Here is a 12,500-nt window from a genome sequence, read left to right on the forward strand (position 1 = left end):
CCATCAGCATCAAGGTCCATACAAAGTGGTTTCATTTTACGAGATCGAGAATCTAAGCTAGTAATTTAATTAAGCCTCAGGAAAACAGGAATGATGACGATAATGTTTCACATTACTTTGCTTACTCTCAGAAACATCAGCCCAAATCCTTTGGACAGTAAATGACAGATATCTGGTTTATGTAAATAAAAAAACTGTTGCGTCTACATCAAAGAGTTCAGATTTAAGTGTAGCCCTCCTATATAGTTTCAGGGTTTTACTTGAAAGGGCTGACTTTTTTTTACGTCGTATAGACCGTATGAAAGAGCAATTTGTAGTATGGATAATATTTAAACTTCACACCTATTTGGCTACCAGCTTCAATGACGGCAGTTTCAGTACTTCCTAACTGTCCCTGCAATACTTCTTGCATACCCCTATTTTCAATATGTATTATTATTATTATTATTATTATTATTATTATTATTATTATTATTATTATTATTTGTAGTAGTAGTAGTAGTAGTAGTAGTAGTAGTAGTAGTAGTAGTAGTAGTAGTAGTAGTATTATTACTATTATTATCTATATTATTATTTACTGGATATTCCCTTGCACCAATGCCAATGAAACCCAGCAAAATAACAATAAACTGCTCAATAAAAATTTAATGTAATTACAGCAGTAAGATTTTCTAGAAAAGGTAAAACTGTACTACAAGTGTAGTATAGTTACCCAATATAAATATACGAAATGATCCTTATTCATTCAAATAAACAAGGAAACTTCTGAGATCTTTATAATGAGCATAATCCTCGTTGAAGGTATAAATATTATAATACATATTGATAGTATTTTGCATTTTGATGACTTTCCATTTGCTAAATTACCCTGAAGTACCATTCATTACGTCATAAATATATTCAAAGCCAATATCTTTATTCTTTTATTGCCTCGTAATTCTAAGGACGTTTAAGATCGAGAAAAATTAAGGGAAATATTTTATTGCGCAATAATTATCATATATAAATTATATACTTCTCTCATGCTTCCGAATCGGTCATGAACCTTCCGGGATTTTTTTTTTAATTATTAGGATATTGTCCACACTTAGCCTATAAACAATCTAATCATTTAGCCGCAATTACATTAGATGAATTACTGCAAAAATGTATTGAGAAAATAAATTACCGTTTCTTTACCAGAAAAAATCTATTCAGAAGTATTTTTTTATATTATTGTTTCGTAATTTGAATGACGTGTTAGACAGAAACTATTTCCATCTTCCATACCTTAAATATTATAACATTAACTGACCATAATTTCAAAGCCGTTGGACTCCTTAAGGCATGATATGGTACAAGCAGGCCTTTCTTTTAAATTCAACAACAAAATTATCGAAATATCTGGGAATTACTAGTATGACATAATTCTCATAATAGAAGAACGTATACATTAGATATTAGGTTACCTTGTGTTGACGGACATTATGTTAGCTCTCTCTCTCTCTCTCTCTCTCTCTCTCTCTCTCTCTCTCTCTCTCTCTCTCTCTCTCTCTCTCTCTACTAATGAATAGTTTTACGATCATAAATATATCATAATGACTATATGCACTTTCTCTTCTTATCAAATTCAAGAATTTCAGATTGTTCCTTTTAGTTTTTTACTCATATGCTGTAATACTGATAGATTAATTTTTGTCTTTATGTTTGTACACTCAGAACACCCATCGTCCAGTGGAAAGAGATAAAAAGGAGATTAAGCTCTTCCGAAGACAGTTTTCATCTAAGAGATGTCTGAATCGTTGGCAGCTCGTTTCTTCCTTATCCATATGCCTGATCTGTGTGTGAATTCATATGTATATATATATATATATATATATATATATATATATATATATATATATATATATATATATATATATATATGTGTGTGTGTGTGTGTGTGTGTGTGTATTTATATATATATATATATATATATATATATATATATATATATATATATATATATATATATATATATATATATGTGTATTTATATATGTATATATATATATATATATATATATATATATATATATATATATATATATATATATATATATATATATATATATATATATATATATATATGTGTATGTGTTTGTTTGTGTTTGTGTATGCACGTGTGTGTGTGCGTATATGTGTGTGTCTGTGTGTGCTTGTGTGTAAATAACATATGTATTAATGTTTCTATCTCTGTATCTAAGTATAGCAGTTTATTTATGATAATTTCAATAAAAAGTCATATCATCTTTTCGAATGCAGAGTCATTTGAAGTTTCATTTTGCAATGTAAAAAGGAAATAAATACTGACTTGGATTAGGACGCTATGAATCTTTTTGATAGTTATATTTCAAGAGTTTCATTCGTTCGTTCGTTCGTTCTTGATTGCCAGGGCCTTTTGCCAGGACAGGGCCTTTATAACCGTCAATCCCAGCCCCCAAAGAGTAGATGACCCAACCGGTGTGGCTGGCCCTTGCAAGATTTTCAGCACTCAGAGTTAGTCTTGCCAAGGACATTGCTCAGCATATAGCAAGTCTTGTTTATAGATCAGGTGCAACTTTGGTCTCAGGACTCAACTTAAAAATCAGTTTACCAACACTCATCATGACCTGTAACAGTAGGAAGTAGTCCATGGATAGACCAGCAAAAACCCGCAACAGGTGGTCAACAAAAAAATCAGGCACCCAATAGGAGCCGGAAGGAAAGCAGTTGTCGATTTAACCATTGTGCACACTGATGTGTGCATGAAAAGGATAGAAAAGATGAATAGTAGTGAGATTCAGTATATCGAAGGGACTGAGTGAGGAGTGGATTTATTTTAGTAGAAGTTTGAAAGGACTGGGAGCGAAGTCCCAGCCATTAGACATAGCCAAAGGCCATTCTTGAGAGCAACCCCTCTAAGGAGATATTGCTCTAGCTCAGCAACAGAGCTCTCAGTTCTCCTCCAAGGCAGAGAATGGTAAAATGTTTTTTTTTCTTATAAGGCTAGGGCCGAAGCCCCAGTTTGCAACTGAGTCAATAAGGACAGAAGCCCCCAGGGAGGCCCGGCCTGAGCTCTGTCCAGGGACAGAGTGGGGGACCCCAACACAGATTGGGCTGCAGTCAATAAGATATTTTTCTTGCTATGGCACGTTTATATATTTTTAGGCATAGGACAAGCCATAACTATGTATGGCTTAAGTTAGGGATTAAGGATGGGTGCTGTACTTAAGGAACAGCAGTGCAGTCACTTAGTTGAGGAAATGAGTATTTTTAGTGGGGAGGAAAAGGTATGACAGTAGTAAGACTCTTTGAATGGTAAGGACTGGGTGAGGAGTGAAGAGGCTTTTAGTGTTAGATCTAGGTTGGATTACTATAGTCCCTTAACCCTGGATAGGTACGCTCCTCGGACACCCCTTTAAGGGTATACTCGGACGCGAACGACCCCGACGCCAAAAAAAATTCTTGAAAAATCAGTTTTTGCAGTAACCTTCTTTTTTCTTTTGCCAAAAAAAAACTTCAATGAATGCTTAAAACAACTGTAAAGATAAATACTACTCATCTGCAGAAAAACTATTTATTATAAATATTTTTAAAATTTAAGTAGAAAAAAAAAGACCTGACATAAAAATTCATAAAAAAAAAGTTTATACATATATACACAAATCCTTTTAGGAATTGATTCTTGAATGTTTAGGACACATCTTGATGTATTTTGGATGAAGTCAGACCCATGGAGGTGAAGATCTGAAATGAGAAAAAAAGGGTAACTTTTTTTGGCCAAAAAAATTTGTCCAAATTTCATGAATTTTTTTGGGTACCCAAATGAAATAGGAAGAGGCTAATTTTTTTTAGGGAATAAACATATGTTATCCTAAAATAGAAATATGTAAAAAAATCTTCATTATTTTGTAAATTACATTTATATCAGGGGCCATATCTAAAGGTAATTTTTTGAGTACTTAGAAATTTCGTAAAAAATAATACATATATTTAATATATAATATGATATTTATGCAGGTAAAAATATACCAAAATATCACAAATTCTATAGGGAACAAGCATATATATAGATAGGGCAGCTTACGCTTCGGATATGTCCACAAAATGGCCGCCAACCACACTGACTCAGACTCCCTAATCTGCCACTTGAAATGTAGGAAGGGTATGTCAATTTCAAGGTGTTATTTACTAATCTAATTATTATTGGATATGCATAAAAATTGTATGGTGGGTTGCTGGATAATTGTCGATTATTTTACGACTATAAAATTAAAATTCTGACCCAAAAAAATTTTTTTGAAGGGAAATAAAATCGAAAAAAAAAATGTAAAACAATATAATATTTTAGCTAAAAAAATTTGATGATATTCAATCAAAAAAAAAGTAAACAAAATTTTCCGACAAATAAACATCTAGAGGAATCATTACTCTGTGATAATTCCTTAGTACGTAGTAATTTTGAAAGAATTGGGAAAAAACGAAAAAATGGCAATCACCGGAAAATCGAACACATACCTATATATACGCCATATCTGGCTAAAAAAAAGATAGGCATGGGTAGCCAGATAATCTAGAAACACTTTCCAACACTATAAAAATATAAGTTTTGCGACACTACTTGCCAATTCCTTACGGTAACAAGACTAAGCGAAAAAATGCAAAACAAATAAAAAGGGGCACTCGCGGAAAAATGGCTAACATTCTAATATACGGCATTTCAGAAAAAAAAATTCAGTCACGTGCTAGGCAAACCATCAAGGCACATTTCCCGATAAATAAACATCTAAATGAATCATTACTCTGTGATAGTTCCTTAGTACGTAGTAATTTTGAAAGAAATGGGAAAAAACGAAAAAATGGGAATCACAGGAAAATCGAACACATACCTATATATACGCCATATCTGGCTAAAAAAAAGAGATAGGCATGGGTAGCCAGATCATCTAGAAACACTTTCCAACACTATAAAATTATAAGTTTTGCGACACTACTTGCCAATTCCTTACGGTAACATGACTAAGCAAAAAAATGCAAAACAAATAAAAAGGGTCACTCGTGGAAAAATGGCCATTCTGATATACGGCATTTCAGAAAAAAAAAAAAATTTCAGCCACGTGCTAGGCAAACCATCAAGGTACATTTTCCGACAAATAAACATATAAATGAATCATTACTCTGTGATAGTTCCTTAGTACGTAGTAATTTTGAAAGAAATGGGAAAAAACGAAAAAATGGCAATCACAGGAAAATCGAACACATACTTATATATACACCATATCTGGCTAAAAAAAAAAATAGGCATGGGTAGCCAGATCATCTAGAAACACTTTCCAACACTATAAAAATTTAAGTTTTGCGACACTACTTGCCAATTCCTTATGGTAACATGACTAAGCAAAAAAATGCAAAACAAATAAAAAGGGGCACTCGCCGAAAAATGCCCAACATTCTAATATACGGCATCTCAGATAAAAAAAAAAGACATGCACGTGTTAGCCCAACCGTCAAGGCACACTTTCTAACACATAAACATGAAAAAAAAATCAATAATATACGGCAATTCCTTACTACGTAGTAAATTTTTACAAATATTGAAAAAAAAAACAGAAATTGGCAACCGCAGTTAAATACCCAATATACCAATAACTACGTCGTATCTGACAAAAACAAAATCACGCATGGGTAGCCAGATCATCTAGACACACTTTCCAACACTAAAAAAGCAAAAGTTTTACGACACTATTTCGCAATATCTTACGGAAAAATGACTTGGCAAAAAAATGAAAAAAAATGAAAAAGGGGTACTCGCGGTAAAATGCCCGACATTCTAATATACGGCATCTCAGATAAAAAAAAATACATGCACGTGTTAGCCCAACCATCAAGGCACACTTTCTAACACATAAACATGAAAAAAAAAATGAATAATATACGGCAACTCCTTACTACGTAGTAATTATTACAAATATTGAAAAAAAAACAGAAATTGGTAACCGCAGTTAAATACCCAATATACCAATAACTACGTCGTATCTGACAAAAAAAAAGTCATGCATGGGTAGCCAGATCATCTAGACACACTTTCCAACACTAAACAAGCAAAAGTTTTACGACACTATTTGGCAATATCTTACGGAAAAATGAAAAAAAATGAAAAAGGGGCACTCGCGGTAAAATGGTCCTCGTGGTGATGAACGACATTTTAACTAAAAAAAAAATCATGCACATGGTAGCCAAACAATCCACCAAGACTTTCCACAACTGATAACCTATACAAGTTGCACCATTCTACGACAATTTCATAATACGTAATAACTTTGATAATTATGCAAACTACCTTAGAAGGGTAAACTCGGTCGCGCTCGACCCCGACGCGTCTCAGAAATCGGGGAAGGAGTACAGCTACACTAATGCACATCTGGACACTACTAGAGCGTGTAGGGGAGACACCTCCTGCAGGTCGATCACCCACAAATTCAGTCACGGGGTGAGTCACGTGAGAAAAACCTGTTTTTTTTTGACGCTCGGGGTCGCGAACGACCCACCGTACCTATCCAGGGTTAAAAGCTTAAGGATAAGTGTAAGGAAAGGAGAAGACCCAGCTAGTATTAGAGCACAGGTTTAAGGGGAGGACAAGTAGCTTGTGTGGGAGATGGAAGTAGCTTGTTTACCTAATTAAGTAAACAAGCAGGCTAGTAAGATGGGTAAGCTGGTGTGGGTTAGTGGGGATTTTCTGAAAGGATGGGATAGGAGTGGCTGTCACGCACCCTGTAGAGTGTTCTGTGTGGTTATCAAGAGGGTGAATGCTGTAGGAAAGGATGGGAGGGAGTGAAAAAAAAAAACTTTTATGGGTTATTATCTATATTATCTTGGAAGTTAAGATAAGGGAGTAGTAAAAAATAGAGGTTTGGACATGAATGTAAAGAGAGTTTTGTATAAGAAAGTGATTGTACCAACTGTGATGTATGGATCGGAGTTATGGGGAATGAAAGTGACGGAGAGACAAAAATTGAATGTCTTTGAGATGAAGTGTGTAAGGTGTATGGCTGGTTATCTCGAGTAGATAGGGTTAGGAACGAAGTAGTGAGGGTGAGAACGGGTGTAAGAAATGAGTTAGCAACTAGAGTGGATATGAATGTGATCAGGTGGTTTGGCCATGTTGAGAGAATGGAAAATTGCTGCCTGCTAAAGAAGGTTATGAATGCAAGAGTTGATGGGAGAGGCACAAGAGGAAGGCCAAGGTTTGGGTGGATGGATGGAGTGAAGGAAGCTATGAGTGATAGGAGGATAGATGTGAGAGAGGCAAGAGAGTGTGCTAGAAATAGGAATGAATGGCGATCGATTGTGATGCAGTTCCTCCGGTACCATGGATGACCGTGGTGGTAGCAGCAATAGGATATTCAGCGTTATGAAGCTTCATCTATGATGGATAACCGGGAAGGGTTGGCTGTGCCACCCTATCAGTACCAGCTGAACTCGGTTGAGTCCCTTGTCAGGCTGGGATGAACGTAAAGAGGAGTGGTCCCCTTTTTTGTTCCATTTGTTTGATGTCGTCTATCCCCAAAATTGTTGGAAGTGCCTTGGTATATGTTTTATCTTGGAAGTGGATAAGAGCGCAGGAAACCTGATAATGTTTGTATGTTTTCCAGGACATGCCTGCAATGGAGACTGGAGTGATCTGAGAGCCAGGGTCGAGATTAAGCCTCAGGGGAAAAGTTTCCGAACAGTGAAGCAGGTAGTGGTCTAGTGAACACCGTCTGTCACTAAGGTTGAGTATTTCCCAGGGGCAGGAGTAGCCAAGTCTGAGTCTGTGTAGAGTTACTGCAAGGTGCCTGGAGGTGGTTTTAGGGAGTGACTGAGGGAAAAGATTTGTTACGTTAATGTAATAAATGGCTGACCTAGAGGAATCTAATTAGGCTTGCCTGACTTAACTGAGAAGCTGGTTATGACAGTAGTTGAACATTGATTTCTGTAATTGACGCATTGAGGGGTTGAGGGTGATGCTAATTGTGTCCACTGCAAGACCTCCCCTGGCAAGGCTGTCAGATGAATCATTTCCCTGAATCCCAGAAGGAATGGTGATCCACTTCAGTGTACCTTGTATGTGGTTTTGAAAGTAGACAAAGGCCAGGTGCATTATGTTGGAGATGATGACGGTGAGTTTTACCTGATTTGACGAATTACTTCGTAAAGCTTCCATTTATGAGTCAATATCGCAAAGGCATTTGGAGTGCTTCCAACTGTGGTGTTCACCTTCGAATTGGTCGATTAAAAAAAAAGGCAAAAGTGTGTGATAAAACACTCGTTAGTAAACCTTCAGAAATTACAATTTTCATTTGAACATTACCTTATTCACTTCAGGTCTTCAGTATTAATTTCTGAAGGTTATGACACTCTTTTATTTATATTATGTTAGAAGGCAAGAGATGGTTTACTCTAATAATACTATAATGATATGATATCATAATAGTTTTCCGTTATTAAAAACTCCCTTTAGTTGTTATTTTTTAAAGTAGATGTCAGCAGAAACTATAAATTGGTTTTATTCTATTGTAATATGAATGTGACTCATTTCTAGAAAAAAAAAATGACATCTCAAAATGATCAATGTTATTAGTACATTACTATAGTCTGTCACTTTAAAGCTGGATATCTAAAGTTTAACTTGTGATTTATTTCATATAACTGATCTATTACATAGCATTGTTACTATCTTTTGAATTCATTATATCCCATGAACATGGAATCAAAACGTAATTTAGGAAGCAAGATCAGATTTATTTAAACGGTTAGATAAATGTCAATAAACTTTCTTTATTTCTTTAACATACACTTCAGTACCAGAAATTTCAAAATAGGAGGTCAAACTATACCAATCTTCGGCCCAATGCATTTATGCGATGGTCCAGAAACACACTTAGAGTTAAATAATATTTAAAACCTTTTGAATATGATGTATTCAGGAAAACGAAGAAATGGGAGTAACCAGAAGAGAGTACTTATTGTAGCTCTGGTATCAGACTCCTAGTATGTATGTATGTATGTATGTATGTATGTATGTAAGTATGTATGCATATATGTATGTATCTATGTATGTATGTAAAATCCCTTTTTATTCAACATCTCGTGCATGTTCCACCTTTCCATTTTCCCTCGGAAACGGAGAGAAAAGAGAATGTCCTTTGCAGTGAATAAATATATTTTTTTTCTTTTCAAAAGACATATTTTACTTATGTTTTATTCACTCTGTGATTAAGTAACTGAAAGATCGTAAACAGACCATTAGCAGATAGAGGAGCAGAAACAAATAGGAAAATTTGTTGAACATATCCTTTTTTAGAATGTTTGAATTTCGTAACCCAAGGGAAAAGGAAGGGTCAGAAAAAGGAACACATGCAACCTTTTACTATGTTATTAGACTGAATCCGCCTCACAAATGTTACTTGCGGGCGGCACATTCTGGGGCGCACCGCAGACCGAACGTTGACATTGAATTTCTGGACTAATTGGGGTGATATGTCACATGTCGCATAATTTGGTAATTTTTCATCTAAGTTGGCCACGTGGTAGGCTCGTGGTATACTCAAATAAGCATGTCGACAATCACCAAAAGGACAACCGTCGAGTCTTACAAAAATGACAATTTTGTATGTTTCGGATGGAGAGCCCATATTACCTGGATCCCAACGGTACCTAGTTCACTGGCCTGCAGTGCAACGTTCTTAGCAAATAGGGTACAATAAGCACGCCGCATAGCCTAATTGCTTATGCATTGTGACTTTTTCACCTTTACTGGGATTTTAACACACCACCCTTGCATGAGTAGTGAATACTCACAGGTGTAGATCTAGCCCATATCATGCGGAGCACATCGTTGCCCATTTCACAGGCCTTCAGTTCACGGTTTTTCTGGCTTTGCTGGGATTTGCACCCGCCACTCCTACAAGCGTGATGAATAAAAGTGTCACAGATGGAGAGCCCACGTCGTACGAAGTTCAAGAGAACCAATTTGAACGTCCAGGCATGAAGCATTCACGTGTAAATGAGACGTATATTTCCTCACGGGGTCTGTAAAGGTGAAATCTGGGAGGTCACTTGACCACTTGGACCCGCGTAGCATACCGCTATTTTCGAGGTAGTGACAAGCCATATGTACCCTTTCAAAGATGATGTCACCGCTATAATCACATGGGTGGAGGTTAATACCAGACTACTCGTTCTCGAATAGGGCATGCGCAAAATGTACAATTTTTACAACAGTACTAAAATGTTGCAATTTTTCACTTACCACCATAAATCTCTGGAATGGAGGACCCCGGTGGGTTCAAGTCTGCCATGGATAAACGCAACCCCTCAGCAAATGTGCGTACCCCGAACAGGTAATGGGTCCTAATACCATCCATAGGATGCTAGGGGCCCCCAAATTTGGGTTATCCCCGTAATGCATAATCCCATACAAGGGGACACATAGGTGCATGTAAACCAGCATGTGCGCCACCTGGTGGTGGGTGTGATAAGCCTGTTATGTCCCATCACCGACTGCATAGTTTTTATGTCCCCGGGTTGCACATTTCGGGGCCACTTGGCAGCCATTGCGCCCATGCCAAGATTACCGGGAATACAGGTGAAGACAGACTCGCATGTAGCACATGCAAAAGATTAATCCCAGAAAGGTGACACATGGAATGAGGTAGACGATAGTAAGTCTTATTTCTTTCCGAAGCAAAAATGAGATCTTGCATCCTGTCTTAGAATAAATAGAATGTCAGCCTAAATCTTCTTAAACCTCCTAAATTATACCCTTTATACCGGACCCCTGGCTGCACATGTAGGTGCACGTGCAATACCTGATGGTGAGTGCTGGAAGCCTGCTCTGTCCGCTTGCCAGCTGCACTGGTTTGGTGCCCCCGGGTTGCACCATTTTGGGGCGGGGGCGGTTTGCGGGTCGCCAGTGGTCCGATGACGCTATTTCTACCCGTGCACGTGCCCACACAGGCCCACGTGGGACTTGGGTTTGAGTTTAGCCTGATATACGGCTTATGCCACATGCCTCTAACTTCATTGAGTTCAAGCGAAATCTATGGACAAATTTCTTAGCAAATCAACTTCAAGTATTTTTCGAAAAAAGTCCCATTGACATATCATGGGAAATTTTTATTGCACGCAGCATGTGATTTCGGTTTTTTCCTGGGTAACCACCCATACCAGCATGTGGCACCGTCCCCCGACCCCAAACCCCGGAATTGTTATGAAGTTTGAACCATAACTTTTTGCAGGATTCAGAATGACCAAATCTCCAACACTTTGGGTTTTTGGCCCTTTGGACAGGTAGCCCACTAGGATTTTCAATAGAAAATCAAATGCTAAAGCATATTTTAGGATTTTACCTAGTGAATCCTAACCATCGGTTACTTAAAGGTGTTAAACAAACTTTAAGAGAAAAATAATCATAATCAATATATTTTAAGCTTCATCTTCTGAGAGTAACCAAAAGTCATATTATTGATTAACATTTGTTCGATACTTAAAACAAAAATGGTTCCACGAATTTCACTGAAAAATCATGTGTTGTTCTGATCTATGTGACTCAATATAACGTCGGCAATGTCCCTCGCTTGGAATGTTGTATTTACAATTTCACATACGTTTTGATTTAAACAAGTTAATTATGACCTCCCTTTTGCATCAAATTAAAGAGTAGTGTTAACTACAAATGGTTGCTAATGGGGGTCTTTGGCCAAGACATTTACGGGTATTACCTCCAACATTACCCATCGCTGGGAATAATATAAAATCAGCTTTGGCTGGAATGCATAAACATGCCTCTTGCTACGAAAAACAAATATAGAAAGGACAAGTAGATTCTAAATTGCTTGCAATTCGAGACAACTAATAGGCTTTTGTGATATGATATTTCCGGTGAATGTGATCAGTATGGTTTCACCTTTTTATAACTGCAATAGAGTAAAATATATTATATAAATAGAACGCTTGCATTGAAAATGAGTATTATTTTCTTTGCATGCTGGTCCTTAACATTAACATATAACCCCCCCCCCCTCTCTCTCTCTCTCTCTCTCTCTCTCTCTCTCTCTCTCTCTCTCTCTCTCTCTCTCTCTCTCTCTCTCGAAATCCATCAGTTCGGGAGTTGAGGAGATTCTGTAAATAAGAAATCGAAAACTTTGAGATGGTCGTTTGTCTCTTTGCTCTTCTGGAAAGGAATGTGGATGTACAATATTTACCATTTAGGTCATAAGATATTTCACCATGATATACTTATCGATCACATCCCAAAATAAAGACGTTTGCCGTTTTTCAGAATGGAAGTTTCCATTTTTACTGTATTATTTTCAAGATAAATTATGCAAGTACTTCTGTCAGTAATATTGTGTATCTATTTTTGCTTCTTTTCGATCTTTCTTGATGTAGAAAATCCATTATCATATTAATAGAAATAAAATGTGTTCAATTCATCTTATCCTCAGAAATCATACTTT

This window comes from Palaemon carinicauda, chromosome 23 (assembly GCF_036898095.1).
Source record: "Palaemon carinicauda isolate YSFRI2023 chromosome 23, ASM3689809v2, whole genome shotgun sequence".
In the NCBI taxonomy this organism is placed as follows: Eukaryota; Metazoa; Arthropoda; class Malacostraca; order Decapoda; family Palaemonidae; genus Palaemon; species Palaemon carinicauda.